This window comes from Globicephala melas, chromosome 2 (genome assembly GCF_963455315.2).
Source record: "Globicephala melas chromosome 2, mGloMel1.2, whole genome shotgun sequence".
In the NCBI taxonomy this organism is placed as follows: domain Eukaryota; kingdom Metazoa; phylum Chordata; class Mammalia; order Artiodactyla; family Delphinidae; genus Globicephala; species Globicephala melas.
Genome location: NC_083315.2, coordinates 38438437 through 38451618, shown reverse-complemented (window position 1 = coordinate 38451618; position 13182 = coordinate 38438437). Strand labels below are relative to the sequence as shown.

At 37.9% G+C, this 13182-nt stretch overlaps 1 long non-coding RNA gene across 1 annotated transcript in view; it reads left to right on the top strand.

Moving 5' to 3' along the window:
• LOC132593299 (uncharacterized) overlaps positions 1 to 13182 on the top strand; it is a 75922-nt gene that overhangs the window by 37855 nt on the left and 24885 nt on the right. Inside the window, exon 2 of the long non-coding RNA XR_009562754.1 lies at positions 1506 to 1694. This is a non-coding gene — a long non-coding RNA (uncharacterized lncRNA). The remainder of the gene's footprint in view (positions 1 to 1505; positions 1695 to 13182) is intronic.

The following is a 13182-nucleotide window of genomic DNA, read 5'->3' as shown; positions in this document are numbered from 1 at the left end:
CAGAGCCTTTCTGGAAGTCCTGTTCCCAGGTTGTAAATTAGAATGGAATGTGCCAGGAAAACCCCGCATAAGATTATGTCACATTACTTCTTGTTCGATGTTTTAATTTTTCTAATTGGGGTAACGATTAGAATATTTTTTGTCTTAGGTGTACACAGTCTGGTTCATTTGTACTATATATGTGTGTGTGTGTGTGTGTGTATATATATATATATATATATATATTCCTGTACAGATCCTCCTCCCATGTAAATTACTGCAGAGTGTTCCGTAGACCTCCCTTGCTATATGGTCGGTCTCTTTGATATATATATTTAATATGTATTTGTATACCTATGGTAACCCTAATCTTAATTTATCCATTCCCCCCACCTTTCCTTTTAGATAAGCGTGGTTTGTTTTCTAAGTCTGTGACTGTCTTTCTCTGTGGAAATATGTTCATTTCTCTCAGTTGTTAGATAACGCCTATAAGTGATATTATAGGATATATGTCTTTTACTTTCCGACTTTCCTCATGTTCTGTGATTATCTCTGGGCTCATCTATGGTGCCGCAAAGAGCAGTGTTTCATTGTTTTCCATCGTTAGTATGCCTTTGTGTACATGGACCACTTCTTTATCCATTCATCTGTTGATGGACATTTTGGTTGCTTCTGTGCCTTGGCTATTGTGAAAATGGCTGCAGTGCAGCTCTTGCAGCCTGTGTCTTCTCGGCTCTGGTCTTCTCAGGTGAGAGGCTAAGCAGTGGCCCTGCTGGATGGAATGGTGGCTCAATTTTTACTTTTAAGTGCAGCTCCTTTCTGTTCTCATTATTGGCTGTTACCACTTTACATCTCACCAGCAGTTAGAGGGTACACAGTTCTCTAAAACCCCTTCAGCATTTATTCTTTGTAGACGTTTTGCTGATGGTCAGTCGACTAGTGTGAGTTGAAACTTTTTTGTAGATTAGATTTGCATGAGTCTAATAATTCTTGAGTTTGAGCTTCTATCCATTTTCTTTTTTTGACAAGAGAGTAAGTCAAACTTACCTCTTCATAGTACCTTCTTGAAAATTTTTTCTTTTTTGAATTCTTTTGGCCGTTTCTCACCTCAGGACATTTTTTGAAGGCAGGTGTCCTTTACACCGCTGAGTCCTTGTGAATGTTAAGTGACCTTTAGCTGTGGGTTTAAAACTGCTCTTGCGGTAAACGGCCACAAGGCGACACATTTCTACATTTCCAACTCGGGTTTGGGGCAACACAGCCTTCCTGGAAATTGTGTTAGCAGGCTGCAAATTAGAGTGGAATGTGCCAGGGCAAACCCCCAAGCGCTTATATCTCCTTACCTCTTGTTTGTTTCTTAAATTTAATTTTTATTATCAGAGCAAATTTGATTAAAATGTTGTGTTTGTTCTAGGTGTACAGAATCTGGTTCATTATATCTGTGTATCTATCTATTCATCTTCGGTTCCTTTCCCGTGTAGGTTAGTACAGAGTGGTGAGCTCAATTTTTTTTTTTTTTTTTGCAGTACGCTGGCCTCTCACCGTTGTGGCCTCTCCCGTTGCGGAGCACAGGCTCCAGACGCGCAGGCTCAGCGGCCATGGCTCACGGTCTTAGTTGCTCCGCGGCATGTGGGATCTTCCCGGACCGGGGCAAGAACCCGTGTCCCCTGCATCGGCAGGTGGACTCTCAACCCCTGCGCCACCAGGGAAGCCCGGTGAGCTCAATTTTTAACTTTAAACGCACCGCCATTCTCTTCTCACTACTGGCTGTTACCATTTTACGTCCCACCAGCAGCTAGAGGGGTCACAGTTCTCTAAAACCCTTTCAGCATTCATATTTTGTAGACTATTTTGCTGATGATCATTCTGAAGGTACTAAGGTGAACATTTTTGTAGATTGAATTTGCATGACTTTATTAGTTCCTGTTATTGAGCATTCTTCCATCATATTTTTTAAACAAAAAGAAAAAGAAAGAAAAGACAAAATGTGCATAAAATATGCCTCTTGATATTGTCCTTTTGAAATGTTGACGTCTTTTGAATTTTCTGGTTGATTTACGACCCCCGGAATATTTTGAGGCCCGGTGTCCTTTACAGTCCTGCACATATTTTGAAAATTAAGTGACCATTAGTGTTTGGTTTAAAGCTGCTCTTGTGTGAAACAGCTACAAGGTGGCAGCCTTTCTCCTTTACCAAATCTGGTTACCAGGGCAACAGAGCCTTAATGGAAGTCCTGTTCTATGTTGTAAATTAGAATGGGATGTGCCAGGAAAAATTCCTTTAAGTTTATGTCTCATTATTTCTTGTTCATATTTTTAATTTAATTTTTATTTTTTAACGCAGCACATTTGATTACAATGTTTTGTTTGTTCTAGGTGTGCAAGATGTGGTTCTTTCACACATATACATATATCTATTCTTCTTTGGATCCTTTTCCCATGTAGGTTATGACACAATGCTAATGACACCTTTCGATTTGGGGAACCATAAGTTTGTTTAATGAATCTGTGATTGCCTTTCTCTGTGGAAATATCTTCATTGTTATCAATTTTTAGGTAACACCTATAAGTGATATCATACGATAGGTGTCTTTCGCTTTCTCACTTACTACAAGTTGTGTGATTACCTCTAGACTCATCTATGGTGCTGCAAATGGAATTGTTTCATTTTTTCCTTGGTTAATATTCCATCTCTACATGTAGCAGTTCTTCTTTGTCCACTCATCTGTTGATGGACTTTTTGGTTGCTTCCATGCCTTGGCTATTGTAATACTGCTGCAATGCAGATTTGCCTGCCTGGTCTTTCCAATTCTGTCTTCTTAGGTTATAGGCCCAGGAGTGGGCCTGCTGGATCATATAGTAGCACAATGTTTACCTTTTAAAGGCAGCTGCATTCCATTCCTATTAGTGGCTCTTACCAGTTTACGTCCCACTTCAAATTAAGGGTATGCATTTCTCCAAACCTCTTCAGAATTGATCGTTTGTAGTTTCTTTGCTGATGGTTATTCTGAGTGGTGTGAGCTGATGTCTCTGTGTGGTTGGATTTGCATGTGTCTCATAATCCCTTGAAATTGAGCTTTCAGACATGTCCTTTTATTTTTCAAACTTTTATTACAGCTTACTTCTTCAAATGGTTTTCTTGAAATATGTGTCACATTTTGAAATATTTTGGCCTTTACCTCCCTCAAGACATTATGAGGGCAGGTTTCCTTTACAGCACTGCAGTACTTGTTCATATGAAATGACCATTGGCACAGGTTTTGAGCTGCTTTTGCGGGTAACAGCCGGAGGGCAGCAGCATTTCATAATTCTCTTAAATGTAATTAAACACACAATATATATATTTTTCTTTTAAATTTCCATTTTTATTAAAGTATAATTATAATTCAAGTTCTTTGTAACAAGTGAAATTTTAAAAGATTAAAGGAAAAGATATTTTACCACTTGCCATCCTTTCCCATTCCCTGAAACAACCAGCATAATGTGTAGATTTCTCACTTTATCCAGGTGTTCTATTCATCTGTAACATCATGTTTCTCATGGTAGAAAAACAGATTTAGCTCTCACACTTTTTATAGGCTACAAAAGAGTCCATAGAACAGAAGTACCAAACATTTCAGAATTATATTTTTGAGGGACACTCATTTACTTTCTGTTTTATTTTGTTGTCCTGCTAATTTGTTTTCAACCCAGAAAAATATATTTTTAAAAAACAAAAAACCAAAATTTAGTTAGGGGTAAGGATTAGGGTTTAGGGTATGCGTTAGGGTACAGTTTAGGATTAGGGTACAGGTTAGGGATAGGGTACGGGTTAGGGTACAGGTTAGCGTAAGGGTTAGGGTTAGGGTATGGGTTAGGGTATGGCTATGGGTTAGGGTGCGGGTTAGGGTTAGGGTACGGGTTACGGTACAGTTTAGGGTATGGCTATTGGTTAGGATTAGGGTATGGGTTAGGCTACGGGTTATGATTATGGTACTGGTTAGGGTATGGGTACGGGTTAGGGTATGGGTCAGGGTTAGGGTACGAGTTAGTGTTAGGGTCCGGGTTAGCTTTAGGGTACAGGTTAGGGTTAGGGTACAGGTTAGGGTATGGCTATGGGTTAGGGTTAGGTTTAGGGTTAGGGTATGGGTTAGGGTACGGGTTAGGGTTCGGTTACGGGTTAGGGTTAGGGTATGGGTTAGGGTTAGGGTTAGGATACAGATTAGGGTTAGGTTAGGGGTAGGGTTAGGGTACGGTTTAGGGTATGGGTTAGGTTTAGGGTATGCGTTAGGGTTAGGGTATGGGTTAGGGTTAGGGTTACGGTAAGCTTTACGGTTAAGGTATTTATTAAACCTCTACCACTCTCCAGATATCACTTAGCACGTAAAGGAATATTATGTGTGGTCCAGCCATGGAGAACACTTTAGACAGTAGGATAAGACAACACACACATTATAAATCACATTAGGATTTTGTTTTTAACCTGTACATTAAAACACTAGTGCTTAGGAACTCTAATGGAGGCAGAAGCAGTAAAGGATAGTTTTATGGGAATAAAATAACACATTTTCTGTAGAATCCACAGATTTTGACTGGTTAGAAAGTCAAAGAGGAATGCTTTTATTCTGAAGATGTAAACCCTCTTCTAAATTGAACTGTTATTGGAACTTAGAAATTTTTTGTTGCTGTTGTATCGCTTTGTGTTTTCGTGATTATTCTGCTTGCATCTCCCTTGTTAAACCTTTGATTTGTGGAAGAGTGCCATTACTGGAAATGAGTTTACAGAATTATTCTCAAAAAGAGAAGGAAATGGTTCTCACCTAAATATTAAGAAGTAATCTCTAAACTGGTGTACTAACAGAATTATGATTTAGGGATAATAATTCTATGAAATGTAATTAAACACACAATGTATATTTTTTCTTTTAAATTTACATTGTTACTTTTTTAAAGTACAATTATAATTCAAGTTCTTTGTAACAAGTGAAATTTAAAAAGATTAAAGGAAAAGAAAATATTTTACCACTTGCCATCCTTTCCCACTCCCTGAAACGACCAGCATAATGTGTAACTTTCTTATTTTATCCAGGTGTTCCTTACATCTGGAGCATCATATTTCTTACTGTAGAAAAACAGATTTAGCTCTCACACTTTTTATAGGCTACATAACAGTCCATAGAACAGAAGTACCAAGTATTTCAGACTTAGCTTTTGGAGGGACACTCAGGTTACTTTCTGTTTTATTTTGTTGTTCTGGTAATTTGTTTACACCCCAGAAAAATAGTTTTTAAAATACAAAAAAAATAAGTTAGGGGTAAGGATTAGTATTTAGCATATGTGTTAGAGTACGGGTTAGGGTTACTGTTAGGGTTAGGGTACGGGATAGGGTTAGGGTACAGGTTAGGGTACGCCTACGGGTTAGGGTTAGGGTACAGGTTAGTGTATGGGTTAATGTTAGGGTACGGGTTAGGGTTAGGGTATGGGTTAGGCTTAGGGTATTCATTATGGTTAGGTTTAGGGTATGGGTTAGGTTTAGGTTTAGGGTATGCTTTAGGGTTAGGGTATTTATTAAACCTCTCCAACTCTCCAGATATCACTTAGCACGTAAAGGAATATTATATGGGGTCCAGCCATGGAGAACAATTTGACACTAAGGTAAGACAAAGAACACACACAGTATGAATAAATCACATTATGATTTTGTTTTTAACCTGTATATTAAAACACTAGTGCTCAGGAAATCTAATGGAGGCAGAAGCAGTAAAGGGTAGTTTTATGGGAATAACATCACAGATTTTCTATAGAATACACAGGATTTTACTGGTTAGAAAGTCAAGGAGGAATACTTTTATTCTGAAGATATAAACACTCTTCTAAAGTGAGCTGTTATTGGAAGTTAGATTTTATTTTTTGCTGTGGTATTGCTTTGTATTTTCATGATTATTCTGCTTGCATCTCCCTTGTTAAACCTTTGATTTGGGGAAGAGTTCCATTACTGGAAATGAGTTTACAGAATTATTCTCAAAAACAGAAGGAAATGGTTCTCACCTAAATATTAAGGAATAATCTCTATACTGGTGTACTAACAGAATTATGATTCAGGGATAATAATTCTATGAAATGTATTTACACACACTATACTTATTTTTTTCTTTTAAATTTCCATTGATACTTTTTTAAAGTACAATTATAATTCAAGTTCTTTGTAACAAGTGAAATTTAAAAAGATTAAAGAAAAAGATAATATTTTACCACTTGCCATCCTTTCCCACTCCCTGAAACGACCAGCATAATGTGTAGCTTTCTTATTTTATCCAGGTGTTCCTTACATCTGGAGCATCATATTTCTCACTGTAGAAAAACAGATTTAGCTCTCACACTTTTTATAGGCTACTTAACAGTCCATAGAACAGAAGTACCAAGTATTTCAGACTTAGCTTTTTGAGGGACACTCAGGTTACTTTCTGTTTTATTTTGTTGTTCTGCTAATTCGTTTTAACTCAGAAAAATATTTTTTAAAATACAAAAAGAAATAAATTAAGTTAGGGATAAGGATTAGGGTTTAGGGTACGGGTTAGGGTACGGGATAGGGTATGGGTTAGGGTTAGGGTATGGGTTAGAGTTACGGTATGGGTTAGGGTTAGGGTAAAGTTTAGGGTATGGTTACAGTTTAGGGTAAGGGTACGAGTTAGGGTACGGGTTAGTGTTAGGGTATGGGTTAGGATTAGGTTACGTGTTAGGGTATGGGTTAGGTTTAGGGTTAGGGTACAGGTAAGGGTTAGGGTACAGTTTAGGGTACGGCTACGGGTTAGGGTACGTGTTAGAGTATGGTTTAGGGTTAGCGTATGGGCTAGGGTTATGTTATTGTTTAGGTGTATGGTTAGGGTACGGGTTAGGTTTAGGGTATGGGTTAGGGTTAGGTTATGGGTTAGGTTTTGGATTAGGGTACAGTTTAGGGTTAGGGTACGATTTAGTGTACAGGTTAGGGTACGGCTAGGGGTTAGGGTTAGGTTATGGGTTAGGATATGGTTTAGGGTTAGCTTATGGGATAGGGTTATTTTATGGGTTAGGGTACGGGTTAATGTTAGGGTACGGGTTAGGACTAAGCTAAGGGTTAGGGTATGAGTTAGGGTTAGGTTTAGTGTACGGTTTAGGGTACAGGTTAGGGTACAGCTACAGGTTAGGTTTAACGTACGGGTTAGGGTTAGGGTTAGGGAAAGCGTTAGGGTTAGGGTACGCTTTAGGGTTAGGGTATTTATTAAAACTCTCCCACTCTCCAAATATCACTTACCATGTAAAGGAATATTATTTGGGGTCTAGCCATGGAGAAACTTTAGACACTAGTATAGGACAAAGAACCCACACATTATAAATAAATCACATTAGGATTTTTTTCAACCTCTGCATTAAAACACTAGTGCTTAGGAAATCTAATGAAGGCAGAAGCAGGAAAGGGTAGTGTTATGGGAATAACATCACAGATTTTCTGTAGAATACACAGATTTTGACTGGTTAGAAAGTCAAGGCGGAATGCTTTTGTTCTGAAGATATAAACCCTCTTCTAAATTGAGCTGTTATTGGAAGTTAGAAACTTTTCGTTGTTTTTGTATTGCTTTGTGTTTTCATGATTATTCTGCTTGCATCTCCCTTGTTAAACCTTTGATTTGTGGAAGAGTGCCATTACTGGAAATGAGTTTACAGAATTATTCTCAAAAACAGAAAGAAATGGTTCTCACCTAAATATTAAGAAATAATCTCTAAACTGGTGTACTAACAGAATTATGATTTAGGGATAATAATTCTATGAAATGTAATTAAACACACAACATATATATTTTTCGTTAAATTTCCATTGGTTTTTTTTACAGCTTTATTGGAGTATAATTGCTTTACAGTGATGTGTTAGTTTCTGCTTTATAACAAAGTGAATCAGTTATACATATAGATACGTTCCGATATCTCTTCCCTCTTGTGTCTCCCTCCCTCCCACTCTCCCTATCCCACCCCTCTAGGTGGTCACAGAGCACTGAGCCGATATCCCTGTCCCATGCGACTGCTTCCCACTAGCTATGTAATTTACCTTTGGTAGTGTATATATGTCCATGCCACTCTCTCAGTTTGTCACAGCTTACCCTTCCCCCTCCCCATATCCTCAAGTCCATTCTCTAGTAGGTCTTTGTCTTTATTCCTGTCTTACCCCTAGGTTCTTTATGACATTTTTTTCTTAAATTCCATATATATGTGTTAGCATACGGTATTTGTCTCTCTCTTTCTGACTTACTTCACTCTGTATGACAGACTCTAGGTCCATCCACCTCATTACAAATAGCTCAATTTCGTTTCTTTTTATGGCTGAGTCATATTCCATTGTATATATGTGCCACATTTCTTTATCCATTCATCCCATGATGGACACTTAGGTTGTTTCCATCGTCTGGCTATTGTAAATAGAGCTGCAATAAACATTTTGATACATGACTCTTTTTGAGTTATGGTTTTCTCAGGGTATATGCCCAGTAGTGGGATTGCTGTGTCATATATTTGTATATTCTATTTGTATATGTTCTATTTGTAGTTTTTTAAGGAACCTCAATACTGTTCTCCATAGTGGCTGTACCAATTCACCTGCCCACCGGCAGAGCAAGTGTGTTCCCTTTTTTTTTTAACATCTTTATTGGGGTATAATTGCTTTACAATGGTGTGTTAGTTTCTGCTTTATAAAAGTGAATCAGTCATACATAAACATATGTTCCCATATGTCTTCCCTCTTGCGTCTCCCTCCCTCCCACCCTCCCTATCCCACCCCTCCAGGCTGTCACAAAGCACCGAGCCAATATCCCTGTGCCATGCGGCTGCTTCCCACTAGCTATCTACCTTACTACATTTGTTAGTGTGTATATGTCCATGACTCTCTCTTGCCCTGTCACAGCTCACCCTTCCCCCTCCACATAACCTCAAGTCCGTTCTCTAGGAGGTCTGCGTCTTTATTCCTGCCTTACCCCTAGGTTCTTCATGACATTTTTTTCCTTAAATTCCATATATATGTGTTAGCATATGGTATTTGTCTTTCTCTTTCTGACTTACTTCACTCTGTATGACAGACTCTAGGTCTATACACCTCATTACAAATAGCTCAATTTCGTTTCTTTTTATGGCTGAGTAATATTCCATTGTATATATGTGCCACATCTTCTTTATCCATTCATCCCATGATGGGCACTTAGGTTGTTTCCATCTCCGGGCTATTGTAAATAGAGCTGCAATGAACATTTTGGTACATGATTCTTTTTGAATTTTGGTTTTCTCAGGGTATATGCCCAGTAGTGGGATGCTGCGTCATATGGTAGTTTTATTTGTAGTTTTTTAAGGAACCTCCATACTGTTCTCCATAGTGGCTGAACCAATTCACATTCCCACCAGCAGTGCAAGAGTGTTCCCTTTTCTCCACACCATCTCCAGCATTTATTCTTTCTAGATTTTTTGATGATGGCCATTCTGACTGGTGTGAGATGATATCTCATTGTAGTTTTGATTTGCATTTCTCTAATGATTAATGATGTTGAGCATTCTTTCATGTGTTTGTTGGCAGTCTGTATATCTTCTTTGGAGAAATGTCTAATTAGGTTTTCTGCCCATTTTTCGATTGGGTTGTTTGTTTTTTTGTTATTGAGCTGCATGAGCTGCTTGTAAATTTTGGAAATTAATCCTTTGACGGTTGCTTCATTTGCAAATATTTTTTCCCATTCTGAGGGTTGTCTTTTGGTCTTGTTTATGGTTTCCTTTGCTGTGCAAAAGCTTTGAAGTTTCATTAGGTCCCATTTGTTTATTTTTGTTTTTATTTCCATTACTCTAGGAGGTGGGTCAGAAAGGATCTTGCTGTGATTTATGTCATAGAGTGTTCTGCCTATGTTTTCCTCTAAGAGTTTGATAGTTTCTGGCCTTACATTTAGGTCTCTAATCCATTTTGAGCTTATTTTTGTGTATGGTGTTAGGGAGTGATCTAATCTCATACTTTTACATGTACCTGTCCAGTTTTCCCAGCACCACTTATTGAAGAGGCTGTCCTTTCTCCACTGTACATTCCTGCCACCTTTATCAAAATAAGGTGTCCATATGTGCATGGGTTTATCTCTGGGCTTTCTATCCTGTTCCATTGATCTATCTTTCTGTTTTTGTGCCAGTACCATACTGTCTTGATAACTGTAGCTTTGTAGTATAGTCTGAAGTCAGGGAGCCTGATTCCTCCAGTTCCTTTTTTCGTTCTCAAGATTGCTTTGGCTATTCGGGGTCTTTTGTATTTCCATACAAATTGCAAAATTTTTTGTTCTAGTTCTGTGAAAAATGCCAGTGGTAGTTTGATAGGGATTGCATTGAATCTATAGATTGCTTTGGGTAGTAGAGTCATTTTCACAATGTTGATTCTTCCAATCCAAGAACATGGTATATCTCTCCACCTATTTGTATCATCTTTAATTTCTTTCATCAGTGTCTTATAATTTTCTGCATACAGGTCTTTTGTCTCCTTAGGTAGGTTTATTCCTAGATATTTTATTCTTTTTGTTGCAATGGTAAATGGGAGTGTTTTCTTGATTTCACTTTCAGATTTTTCATCATTAGTATATAGGAATGCCAGAAATTTCTGTGCATTAATTTTGTATCCTGCCACTTTACCAAATTCATTGATTAGCTCTAGTAGTTTTCTGGTAGCATCTTTAGGATCCTCTATGTATAGGATCATGTCATCTGCAAACAGTGACAGCTTTACTTCTTCTTTTCCGATTTGGATTCCTTTTATTTCCTTTCCTTCTCTGATTGCTGTGGCTAAAACTTCCAAAACTATGTTGAATAAGAGTGGTGAGAGTGGGCAACCTTGTCTTTTTCCTGATCTTAGTGGAAATGCTTTCAGTTTTTCACCATTGAGGATGATGTTTGCTATGGGTTTGTCATATATGGCCTTTATTATGTTGAGGAAAGTTCCCTCTATGCCTACTTTCTGCAGGGTTTTTATCATAAATCAGTGTTGAATTTTGTCAAAAGCTCTCCATCTATTTTTATCATCTTTAATTTCTTTCATCAGTGTCTTATAATTTTCTGCATAGAGGTCTTTTGTCTGCTTAGGTAGGTTTATTCCTAGATATTTTATTCTTTTTGTTGCAGTGGTAAATGGGAGTGATTTCTTGATTTCATTTTCAGATTTTTCATCATTACTGTATAGGAATGCCAGAGATTTCTGTGCATTAACTTTGTATCCTGCCACTTTACCAAATTCATTGATTAGCTCTAGTAGTTTTCTGGTAGCATCTTTAGGATTCTCTATGTATAGTATCATGTCATCTGCAAACAGTGACAGCTTTACTTCTTCTTTTCCGATTTGGATTCCTTTTCTTCTCTGATTGCTGTGGCTAAAACTTCCAAAACTATGTTAAATAAGAGTGCTGAGAGTGGGCAACCTTGTCTTTTTCCTGATCTTAGTGGAAATGCTTTCAGTTTTTCACCATTGAGGACGATGTTGGCTGTGGCTTTGTCATATATGGCCTTTATTTTGTTGACGAAAGTTCCCTCTTTGCCTACTTTCTGTATGGTTTTTATCATAAATGGGTGTTGAATTTTGTCGAAAGCTTTCTCTGCGTCTATTGAGATGATCATATGGTTTTTCTCCTTCAATTTGTTAATATGGTGTATCACATTGATTGATTTGCGTATATTGAAGAATACTTGCATTCCTGGAATAAACCCCACTTGATCACAGTGTATGATCCTTTTAATGTGCTGTTGGATTCTGTTTGCTAGTATTTTGTTGCGGATTTTTGCATCTATGTTCATCAGTGATATTGGCCTGTAGTTTTCTTTCTTTGTGACATCCTTGTCTGGTTTTGGTATCAGGGTGATGGTGGCTTCTTAGAATGAGTTGGGGAGTGTTCCTTCCTCTGCTACATTCTGGAAGAGTTTGAGAAGGATAGGTATTAGCTCTTCTCTAAATGTTTGATAGAATTCGCCTGTGAAGCCATCTGGTCCTGGGCTTTTGTTTGTTGGAAGATTTTTAATCACAGTTTCAATTTCAGTGCTTGTGATTGGTCTGCTCATATTTTCTATTTCTTCCTGATTCAGTCTTGGCAGGTTGCGCATTTCTAAGAATTTGTCCATTTCTTCCAGGTTGTCCATTTTATTGGCATAGAGTTGCTTGTAGTAATCTCTCTTGATATTTTATATTTCTGCAGTGTCAGTTGTCACTTCTCCTTTTTCATTTCTAATTCTATTGATTTGAGTCTTCTCCCTTTTTTTCTTGATGAGTCTGCCTAGTGGTTTATCAATTTTATCTTCTCAAAGACCCGGCTTTTAGTTTTATTGATCTTTGCTATTGTTTCCTTCATTTTTTTTCACATATTTCTGATCTGATCTTTATGATTTCTTTCCTTCTGCTAAGTTTGGGGTTTTCCTCTTCTTTCTCTAATTGCTTTAGGTGCAAGGTTAGGTTCTTTATTCGAGATGTTTCCTGTTTCTTTTTTTTTAACATCTTTATTGGGGTATAATTGCTTTACAATGGTGTGTTAGTTTCTGCTTTATAACAAAGTGAATCAGTTATACATACACATATGTTCCCATATCTCTTCCCTCTTGCGTCTCCCTCCCTCCCACCCTCCCTACCCCACCCCTCCAGGCAGTCACAAAGCACCGAGCCGATATCCCTGTGCCATGCGACTGCTTCCCACTAGCTATCTACCTTATGTTTGTTAGTGTATATATGTCCATGCCTCTCTCTCGCCCTGTCACAGCTCACCCTTCCCCCTCCCCATATCCTCAAGTCCGTTCTCCAGTAGGTCTGTGTCTGTATTCCTGTCTTATCCCTAGTTCTTCATGACATTTTTTTCTTAAATTCCATATATATGTGTTAGCATATGGTATTTGTCTTTCTCTTTCTGACTTACTCTGTATGACAGACTCTAGGTCTATCCACCTCATTACAAATAGCTCAATTTCGTTTCTTTTTATGGCTGAGTAATATTCCATTGTATATATGTGCCACATCTTCTTTATCCATTCATCCCATGATGGGCACTTAGGTTGTTTCCATCTCGGCTATTGTAAATAGAGCTGCAGTGAACATTTTGGTACATGACTCTTTTTGAATTTTGGTTTTCTCAGGGTATATTCCAGTAGTGGGATTGCTGGGTCATATGGTAGTTCTATTTGTAGTTTTTTAAGGAACCTCCATACTGTTCTCCAT